At 37.2% G+C, this 10,625-nt stretch overlaps 1 non-coding gene across 1 annotated transcript; it reads left to right on the plus strand.

The window, feature by feature from the left end:
- The first annotated feature begins 1,110 nt into the window (after positions 1-1,110).
- LOC112787691 (small nucleolar RNA R71) lies at positions 1,111-1,218 on the plus strand. Its single transcript, XR_003195090.1, has one exon. It is a non-coding gene; the product is annotated as a small nucleolar RNA R71 (small nucleolar RNA).
- The last annotated feature ends 9,407 nt before the right edge of the window (positions 1,219-10,625 follow it).

A 10,625-nucleotide genomic window follows, 5' to 3' on the forward strand; every position in this document is an offset into this window, starting at 1 on the left:
TCAGAGGTAATTTCTGCCTAGTCAAGTCATCCAGTTCTTTGGTGAGCAATGGAGGTTCATCCTCCCAAGTCTCATTACCAAACAACTTGGCATTTAGCTTCATGATTACTCCAAAGTACTTAGCAACTTGCTCTTCAGTAGCATCTTCATCCTCTTCAGAGGAAGAATACTCATCAAAGCTCATGAATGGTAGAAGGAAATTCAATGGAATCTCTATAGTCTCAGTGTGAGCCTCAGATTCCCATGGTTCCTCATCAGGGAACTCCATGGAGGCTAGTGGACGTCCATTGAGGTCTTCCTCAGTGGAGATCACTGCCTCTTCCTCCTTTCCAGGTTCGGCCATGTGAGACGTGTTCATGGCCTTGCACTTTCTCTTTGGATTCTCTTCTGTATTGCTTGGGAGAGTACTGGAGGGAGTTTAGTAATTTTCTTACTCAGCTGACCTACTTGTGCCTCCAAATCTCTAATGGAGGACCTTGTTTCAGTCATGAAACTTTGAGTGGTTTTGATTAGATCAGAGACAATAGTTGCTAAGTCAGAGTGGCTTTGCTTAGAATTCTCTGTCTGTTTCTGAGAAGATGATGGAAAAGGCTTGCTATTGCTAAACCTGCTTCTTCCACCATTATTGTTGTTGAAACCTTGTTGAGGTCTCTATTGATCCTTCCATGAGAGATTTGGATGATTTCTCCATGAAGGATTATATGTGTTTCCATAGGGTTCTCCCATGTAATTCACCTCTTCCATTGCTAGGTTCTCAGGATCATAAGCTTCTTCTTCAGAGGAAGTTTCCTTAGTACTGCCTGTTGCTGCTTGCATTTCAGACAGACTCTGAGAAATCATATTGACTTGTTGGGTCAATATTTTTTTCTGAGTCAATATGGCATTCAGAGTATCAATCTCAAGAACTCCTTTCTTCTGAGTTGTCCCATTATTCACAGGATTCCTTTCAGAAGTGTACATGAATTGGTTATTTGCAACCATTTCAATGAGTTCCTGAGCTTCTGCAGGCGTTTTCTTCAGATGAAGAGATCCTCCAACAGAGCTGTCCAATGACATCTTGGATAGTTTAGACAGACCATCATAGAAGATACCTATGATGCTCCATTCAGAAAGCATGTCAGAAGGACACCTTCTGATCAATTGCTTGTATCTTTCCCAAGCTTCAAAGAGGGATTCACCTTCCTTCTGTTTGAAGGTTTGGACTTCCACTCTAAGCTTGCTCAATTTTTGAGGTGGAAAGGACTTTGCCAAGAAGGAATTAACTAGCTTTTCCCAAGAGTTCAGGCTTTCTTTAGGTTGTGAATCCAACCATGTCCTAGCTCTGTCTCTTACAGCAAAAGGAAAAAGCATGAGTCTGTAGACTTCAGGGTCAACCCCATTGGTCTTGACAGTGTCACAGATTTGCAAGAATTCAGCTAAGAACTGATGAGGATCTTCCAATGGATGTCCATGAAACTTGCAATTCTGTTGCACTAGAGAAACTAATTGAGGCTTAAGCTCAAAGTTGTTTTCTCCAATGGCAGGGATTGAGATGCTTCTCCCATAGAAGTCGGGAGTAGGTGCAGTAAAGTCACCAAGCACCTTCCTTGCATTGTTGGCATTGTTGTTTTCGGCTGCCATGGTTTCTTCTTACTTGAAAAGCTCTGTTAGGCCCTCTAAAGAGAATTGTTCTTTAGCTTCTCTTAGCTTTCTCTTCAAGGTCCTTTCAGGTTCAGGATCAGCTTGAACAAGTATGTCTTTATCTTTGTTCCTGCTCATATGAAAGAGAAGAGAACAAGAAAGTAGGGAATCCTCTATGTCAGAGTATAGAGATTCTTTGAGGTGTCAGAGGAAAAGAAAAATAGAAGGAGGAGGTAGATGGAAGAGAATTCGAACATATAAAGAAGGAGGGAGTTCGAATTGCACCTTGAGGAAGAGTGTTAGTCCTTTAAATAGAAGGATGTGAGAAGAGGGGAAGAATTTTCGAAAATAAATTAAAAAGATTTTGAAATAATAAAAAGAAATTTTGAAAATTTGATTGAGATTTTCGAAAATTATGATTGGGAAAGAAATTAAGTGATTTTTGAAAAAGATTTTGAAATTATAAATAAAAAAGATATGATTGAGAGTTAATTTTGAAAAAGATGTGATTGAAAAGATATGATTGAGAGATATGATTGAAAATCAAACTAAAAAGAGAAAGTTTTAAAAATTAAAATTGATTTACTTGACTAACAAGAAATTAGAAGATATGATTCTAGAATTAAAACTTTTGATCCTTTCTTAATAGGCAAGTAACAACTAGAAATTTTTGAAGTAAATCATTAATTATAACAAGGATTTTTGAAAATAATAAAAAATGGAAAGAAATTGATTTTGAAGAGATATGATTGAGAAGATATGATTTGAAAAATATTTGATTTTGAAAAATTATGAAGATTTGAAAAAAATTTGAATTAAAAACAAAATCTTCCCTCTAGTGTCATCCTAGCGTTAAACGCCCAGAATGGCATCCATTTTGGCGTTTAACTCCCAAAATGCTACCCTTTTGGGCGTTAAACGCCCAGCCAGGTACCCTTGCTGGCGTTTAAACGCCAGTTTTCCTTTTTCACTAGGCGTTTTGAATGCCCAGCTTTTTCTGTTTGATTCCTCTACTGAATGTTCTGAATCTTCAATTCTCTGTATTATTGACTTGAAAAGACACAATTTTGAAAATATTTTTGGATTTTTAATGACGAGAAACAATAAAAATTGCAACTAAGATCAAATAAACAATGCATGCAAGACACCAAACTAAAAAAAATTTTCATATAAGAGACACTAACAAATTGAGAATGCATATGAGAAACAACAAAACACACAAAACAAGAGAATTTAAAGAACAGAGCAATGAAATCATCAAGAACAACTTGAAGATCAATGAAGAACAATATGTATAAATTCGAAAAATGCTAGAAGAAGAAAGTCATGCAATTGACACCAAACTTAAAAATTGATACTAGACTCAAACAAGAAACATAAAATATTTTTGGTTTTTATGGTTTTATAAATTTTTTTGTGATTTTCGAAACTTACATGGAAAAGAAAATAAAGAGAATCAAAACTTTTAATAAGAATTCCAGGAATCATGCAATGTTAGTCTAAAGCTTCAGTCTAAAAAGATTAGACATGGTTGGCCAAGCTTCAGCAGGACATTACATTCAGCAGCTAAATTGATGAGAATCAATTAGCTTTTGTAATGATAAGAACATCACCTTGAAACTCTAGAATTCAGTCTTAAAAATTCTGAAAAATAAAAAGAAAAGTACCTAATCTAAGCAACAAGATGAACCGTCAGTTGTCCAAACTCAAACAATTCCCGACAACGGCGCCAAAAACTTGGTGCACGAAATTGTGATCATCAACAATGGCGCAAAAGGACTTGGAGCTCTTAAACGTGAATCAAACTTTGTCACAATTCTGCACAACTAACCAGCAAGTGCACTGGGTCGTCCAAGTAATACCTTACGTGAGTAAGGGTCGATCCCACGGAGATTGTCGGCTTGAAGTAAGCTATGGTCATCTTGTAAATCTCAGTCAGGCAGATTCAAATGGTGATGGAGGATTGATAATTAAAAGATGAATAAAACATAAAATAAAGATAGAGATACTTATGTAATTCTTTGGTTGGAATTTCAGATAAGCGTATGAAGATGCTTTGTTCCTCCTGAACCTCTGCTTTCCTATTGCCTTCTTCCAATCATTCATACTCCTTTCCATGGCAAGCTTTATGTTGGGCATCACCGTTGTCAATGGCTACTTCCCGTCCTCTCAGTGAAAACGTTCCAAAAATCGCGTCTGTCACACGCCCAAAAAATCGCTAGTTTGAAGCTCGTCACAGTCATCCCTTCCCAGATCCTACTCAGAATACCACAGACAAGGTTTAGACGTTTCGGATCTCAGGAATGGCTGCCAATAATTCTAGCGTATACCATGAAGGTTCCAATCTTAGATTAAAAACCCAAGAGATATGCATTCAAGCCATTGCTAGTAGAACAGAGGTGGTTGTCAGGCACATGTTCATAGGTGAGAATGATGATGAGTGTCACGGATCATCACATTCATCAAGTTGAAGAACGAATGAATATGTTGGAGAAGAAATAGACTTGAGTTGAATAGAAAAACAATAGTACTTTGTATTAATTTATGAAGGACAGCAGAGCTCCGCACCTTAATCTATGGTGTGTAGAAACTCCACCGTTGAAAATACAAAAGTGATAATGGTGTAAGCATGGCCGAATGGCCAGCCTCCAAGGTCTAGGGACTAAACGTCCAAAGATGTGTGTCCAAATACAATAGTAAAAGGTCCTATTTATAGAGAACTAGTAGCCTAGGGTTACAGAAATAAGTAATTAATGCAGAAATCTTCTTCTGGGCCCACTTGGTGTGTGCTTAGGCTGAGTATTGAAGCTTCCATGTGTAGAGACTTTTCCTGGAGTTAAACGCCAGCTTTTGTGCCAGTTTGGGCGTTTAACTCCAGCTTTTGTGCCAGTTTTGGAGTTAAACACCAGAATTCTTGAGCTGACTTGGAACGCCTGTTTGGGCCATCAAATCTTGGGCAAAGTATGAACTATTATATATTTCTGGAAAGCCCAGGATGTCTACTTTCCAACGCAATTCAGAGCGCGCCAATTGGGATTCTATAGCTCCAGAAAATCCACTTTGAGTGCAGGGAGGTCAGAATCCAACAGCATCTGCAGTTCTTTTTCAGCCTATGAATCAGATTTTTGCTCAGGTCCCTCAATTTCAGCCAGAAAATACCTGAAATCATAGAAAAACACACAAACTCATAGTAAAGTCCAGAATTGTGATTTTTATTTAAAAACTAATAAAAATATAATAAAAACTAACTAAAATATACTAAAAATATACTAAAAATAATGCCAAAAAGCGTATAAATTATCCACTCATCATGACCCAAATCTGGCTGCAGATTTTGAACTGAAGACTTTGCTAATCAACTTACTGCCCATGTTTTATGGCTTACCTACTCAAGAGCCTATCAAGCACCTTAGAGATTTTTAAACAGCCTGCTCAACTACTAGGCGTCATGCGTAGATAAGACTACTATTTGGCTATATGCCTTCCTGTTTTCTCTTGAGGGGAAAGCAATGGAGTGGTTCTACACTCAACCTGAAGAAGTTGTTACTAATTGGGATCTACTCATAAGGGAATTCCTGGATAAATACTTTTCGGCTGAAGTTACAGATAGATTGAGGAAAGAAATTTCCTGCATTATCCAAGGTGAATCAGAGACTCTTTATGAATATTTGGAACACTTCAAGAATCTGCTAGACTCATGTCCTCACCACAAGATTGACCAGTTCGTGTTGATTAGCTACTTCACACAAGGCATGAAGCCTCAAGATAAGACTACATTAGATGCTGCGAGTAATGGCTCTCTGAAGAAGTACAAGACAGCGACAGAAGCATGGCAGCTGATCACCGATCTAGCTGAGTCTACCCAAAATGCCAGGCACAAGAACAACCATCCCAAGGCTATTGCAGAGGTTTCCTCTAGTAATGAGACTGCTGCTCTCACACAGACTCTGGGAGAGATGAGCAACATACTGAAGCAGCTATAGCTGAATCAACAACAACCTCAGCCCCCCCACAACAACAGTGTCAACAGTTGGTTCCTTAGAGAGTGTACGGAATATGTGTCTGCTACACTCATTACACTGATGAGTGTCCGCAGCTCCAACAAGAAGGCAACACCTTGGCAGCTACCCATAATTTCTACGACCGCCCGAATCAAGGATACTATCAACAATGCGGCAATTATAACCAAGGTGGGAACCATAATCATGGTTGGCAAGACAACTCCAACCAGGGATGGAGAGACAACTCCAGCCAGGGATGGAAGGATAATTCCAGCCAAGGATAGAGTGACAACTATAACCGAGGAGGTAGAGACAACGGTGGAAATCAGAGGTGGAACAACAATAACAATCAGCAGAATCGGTATCAGCAGAACCTTCCTTACCAACAGCAGAACCAAGGCCAGCCTTACCGAGCACCACACCTAAGGCAGTCCTAAGCATCTCAGAACAACCAACACCAGACCTCTCAAATCACTTACCCCCTTCCTCTTCTAATGATGAGATACTTCACTCTCTTGCGCAAGGACAACAAGACATTCAGAATACACTAAACTCTACCATAAACGGTCTGAACACTATTTTACAAGCACTCGTCTCCCGGATGGATTCATTATTTACCCCCAACAATCAACCTTCAGGCTCCAGTTCAATTCCTTCTCAACCTTTACCCAACCCCAAAGGTGGAATCAGTGCCATCACTTTGAGGTTCGAAACCACACTGCAAGAAAGGAATCATGAGGAGCCAAGCTCAAAGGAAGACATTCAAGTTGAAGACATTGTTGAGGTTGAGGATGTTGAAGAGGAAGATGTAGTACAAGACATGGTTGAAGAAGAAGCAGCTCAACCAAGAAATGGAGCACTGATGAGCGGATAATTTATATGCTTTTTGGCATTGTTTTTAGTATGTTTTTAGTAGAATCTGGCTACTTTTAGGGATGTTTTCATTAGTTTTTATGTTAAATTCACATTTCTGGACTTTACTATGAGTTTGTGTGTTTTTCTGTGATTTCAGGTATTTTCTGGCTGAAATTGAGGGACTTGAGCAAAAATCAGATTCAGAGGTTGAAGAAGGACTGCTGATGCTGTTGGATTCTGACCTCCCTGCACTCAAAATGGATTTTCTGGAGCTACAGAACTCAAAATGGCACGCTTCCAATTGCATTGGAAAGTGGACATCCAGGGCTTTCTAGCAATATATAATAGTCCATACTTTTCATAAGTTTAGATGACGAAAACTGGCATTCAACGCCAGCTCTCTGCCCAATTCTGGCGTCCAGCGCCAGAAACAAGTTGCAAAGTGGAGTTCAACGCCCAAAATGGCACAAAAGCTGGCGTTCAACTCCAAGAAAGACCTCTCCACGTGTAGACTTCAAGCTCAGCCCAAGCACACACCAAGTGGGCCCCGAAAGTGGATTTATACATCAATTACTTACTTCTGTAAACCCTAGTAGCTAGTTTATTATAAATAGGACTTTTTACTAGTGTATTAGACATCTTTTGATCATCTTTGGATGCCTGGTTCTTAGATCAGAGGGGCTGGCCATTCAGCCATGCCTGGACCTTTCACTTATGTATCTTTAACGGTAGAGTTTCTACACTCCATAGATTAAGGTGTGGAGCTTTGCTGTTCCTCAAAGATTAATGCAAAGTACTACTGTTTTCTATTCAATTCATCTTATTTCACTTCTAAGATATTCATTCGCACTTCAACCTGAAAGTGATTAACGTGACAATCATCATCATTCCCTATGAATGCGTGCCTGACAACCACTTCCGTTCTACATTAGATTGAATGAGTATCTCTTAGATCTCTTAATCAGAATCTTCGTGGTATAAGCTAGATTGATGGCGGCATTCATGAGAGTCTGGAAAGTCTAAACTTTGTCCGTGGTATTCCGAGTAGGACTCCGGGATTGAATGACTGTGACGAACTCCAAACTCGCGAGTGCTGGGCGTAGTGACAGACGCAAAAGGATAGTAAATCCTATTCCAGTATGATCGAGAACCTCCAAGATGATTAGCCATGCAGTGACAGTGCATCGGACCATTTTTCACAGAGAGGAATAGGATGCAACCAACGACAAGGGTGATGCCTCCAGATGATTAGCCGTGCTGTGACAGAGCATTTGGACCATTTTCCCGAGAGAGATCGAAAGTAGCCATTGGCACCGGTGACATCCTTACATAAAGCCAGCCATAGAAAGGAGTAAGACTGATTGGATGAAGACAGCAGGAAAGCAGAGGTTCAGAGGAACGATTGCATCTCCATACACTTATCTGAAATTCTCACCAATGATTTACATAAGTATTTCTATCCTTCTTTTATTAATTAATTTCGAAAACCCCATTACTATTTTATATCTGCCTGACTGAGATTTACAAGGTGACCATAGCTTGCTTCATACCAACAATCTCCGTGGGATTCGACCCTTACTCACGTAAGGTATTACTTGGACGACCCAGTGCACTTGCTGGTTAGTTGTGCGAAGTTGTGAACCATGGTATTGGCATCATGTTTTTTTGGCGCCATTGCCAGGGAAAGAGAGAGCAATGAATTTTACATAATAAAAGTGTAATCACAATTTCTGCGCACCAAGTTTTTGGCACCGTTGCCGGGGATTGTTTGAGTTTGAACAACTGACGGTTCATCTTGTTGCTCAGATTAGGTAATTTTCTTTTTGTTTTATTTTCAAAAATTTTTCAAAAATCTTTCAAAAATTTCTCCTTTGTTTTCGAAAAAAAGTTTTCAAAAAAAAAAAATTTTTTTTTAAAAAAATAAAAATGTTTTCAAAAATATGTTTTTCTTCAGAATTTTTAAGAATGAATTCTAGTGTTTCATAAAGCATGTCTGGCTGTAAAGCCACGATTGTAGGGCATGTTAGACGTGTCATGTCTGAGTTACATTCTAAAGCTTGGCTGGCTATTAAGCCATGCCTGACCCTTTGATTGGAGCTTTAGACTAAAGAGCATAAGATTCCTGGAATTCATATTAAAAATTTTGGAATCCTTATTTTTATTTTTTCAAAATGATTTTCGAAAAATTAAAAGAAAATACAAAAAAAAATCATAAAACCATAAAAATAAAAAAAAATATATTCTTGTGTTTCTTGTTTGAGTCTTGAGTCATGTTATAAGTTTGGTGTCAATTGCATATTCATCTTGCATTTTTTCGAAAATTCATACATTCATAGTGTTCTTCATGATCTTCAAGTTGTTCTTGGTAAGTCTTCTTGTTTGATCTTGATGTTTTCTTGTTTTGTGTTGTATGGTGTTTTTCATATGCATTCTTGAATTCTTAGTGTCTAAGCATTAAAGAATTCTAAGTTTGGTGTCTTGCATGTTTTCGTTGCATATAAATTTTTCAAAAATATGTTCTTGATGTTCATCATGTTCTTCATAGCATTCTTGGTGTTCATCTTGACATTCATAGCATTCTTCCATGCATTTATTGTTTTGATCCATAACAATCATGCATTGCATCATTTTTCTTGTTTTTTTCTCTCATCATAAAAATTCAAAAATCAAAAAAATATCTTTCCCTTTTTCTCTCTTAAAATTTTGAAAATTAGATTTGACTTTTTCAAAAAGTTTTAAAATTTAGTTGTTTTTATGAGTCAAATCAAATTTTCAATTTAAAAATCTTATCTTTTTCAAAATCTTTTTCAAAAATCAAATCTTTTCCATTTTTCTTAGTTATTTTCGAAAATTCTAAAAATATTTTTCAAAAATCTTTTTCTTATTTTTATATCAAATTTTCGATAATAACAATAACAATTAATGTTTTGATTCAAAAATTTCAAGTTTGTTACTTACTTGTTAAGAAAGATTCAAACTTTGAGTTCTGGAATCATATCTTGTGATTTCTTGTGAATCAAGCCATTAATTGTGATTTTAAAAATCAAATCTTTTTCAAAAAACTAATTTCTATCATATCTTTTCAAAAATATCTTCTCATCATATCTTTTTCAAAAATTTGATTTCAAAATATCTTTTCTAACTTCCTAACTTATCTTTTCAAAATTGATTTTCAAAATTTGTTTCAACTAACTAACTAACTTTTTGTTTGTTTCTTATCTTTTTCAAAACTACCTAACTAACTCTCTCTCTCTAATTTTCGAAAATATCTCCCTCTTTTTCAAAAATTTTTTTTAATTAACTAATTATTTTAATTTTTTATTTTAATTTTCGAAAAAACTACTAACCTTTTTCAAAAACTATTTTCGAAAATCACTAACTCTTTTTCAAAAATTATTTTCGAAATTCTCCCTCTCTCATCTTATTCTATTTATTTATTCATCTACTAACATCTCCTCATCTCACATCTCTGCTCTCCTCACCCTTGTGTTTCTTTCCTTACATTACATTCGTTGTCCCCTTCCTTTCTTCCACTCACACAGGAACCTCTATACTGTGGTATAAAGGATCCCTATTATTATTATTATTATTTTTCTGTGCCCTCTTCTTTGTCATATGAGCAGGAGCAAGGACAAGAATATTCTTGTTGAAGCAGATCCAGAACCTGAAAGGACTCTGAAGAGGAAACTAAGAGAAGCTAAACTACAATAATCCAGAGATAACCTTTCAAAAATTTTCGAACAGGAAGAGGAGATGGCAGCCGAAAATAATAATAATGCAAGGAGAATGCTTGGTGAATTTACTGCACCAAATTCCAATTTACATGGAAGAAGCATCTCCATCCCTACCATTAGAGCAAAGAATTTTGAGCTGAAACCTCAGCTAGTTTCTCTGATGCAACAGAACTGCAAGTTTCATGGACTTCCATCTGAAGATCCTTTTCAGTTCTTAACTGAATTCTTGCAGATCTGTGATATTGTTAAGACTAATGGAGTAGATCCTGAAGTCTACAGGCTCATGCTTTTCCCTTTTGCTGTAAGAGACAGAGCTAGAGTGTGGTTGGATTCTCAACCCAAAGACAGCCTGAACTCTTGGGATAAGCTGGTCACGGCTTTCTTAGCCAAGTTCTTTCCTCCTCAAAAGCTGAGC

This window comes from Arachis hypogaea, chromosome 20 (genome assembly GCF_003086295.3).
Source record: "Arachis hypogaea cultivar Tifrunner chromosome 20, arahy.Tifrunner.gnm2.J5K5, whole genome shotgun sequence".
NCBI lineage: Eukaryota > Viridiplantae > Streptophyta > Magnoliopsida > Fabales > Fabaceae > Arachis > Arachis hypogaea.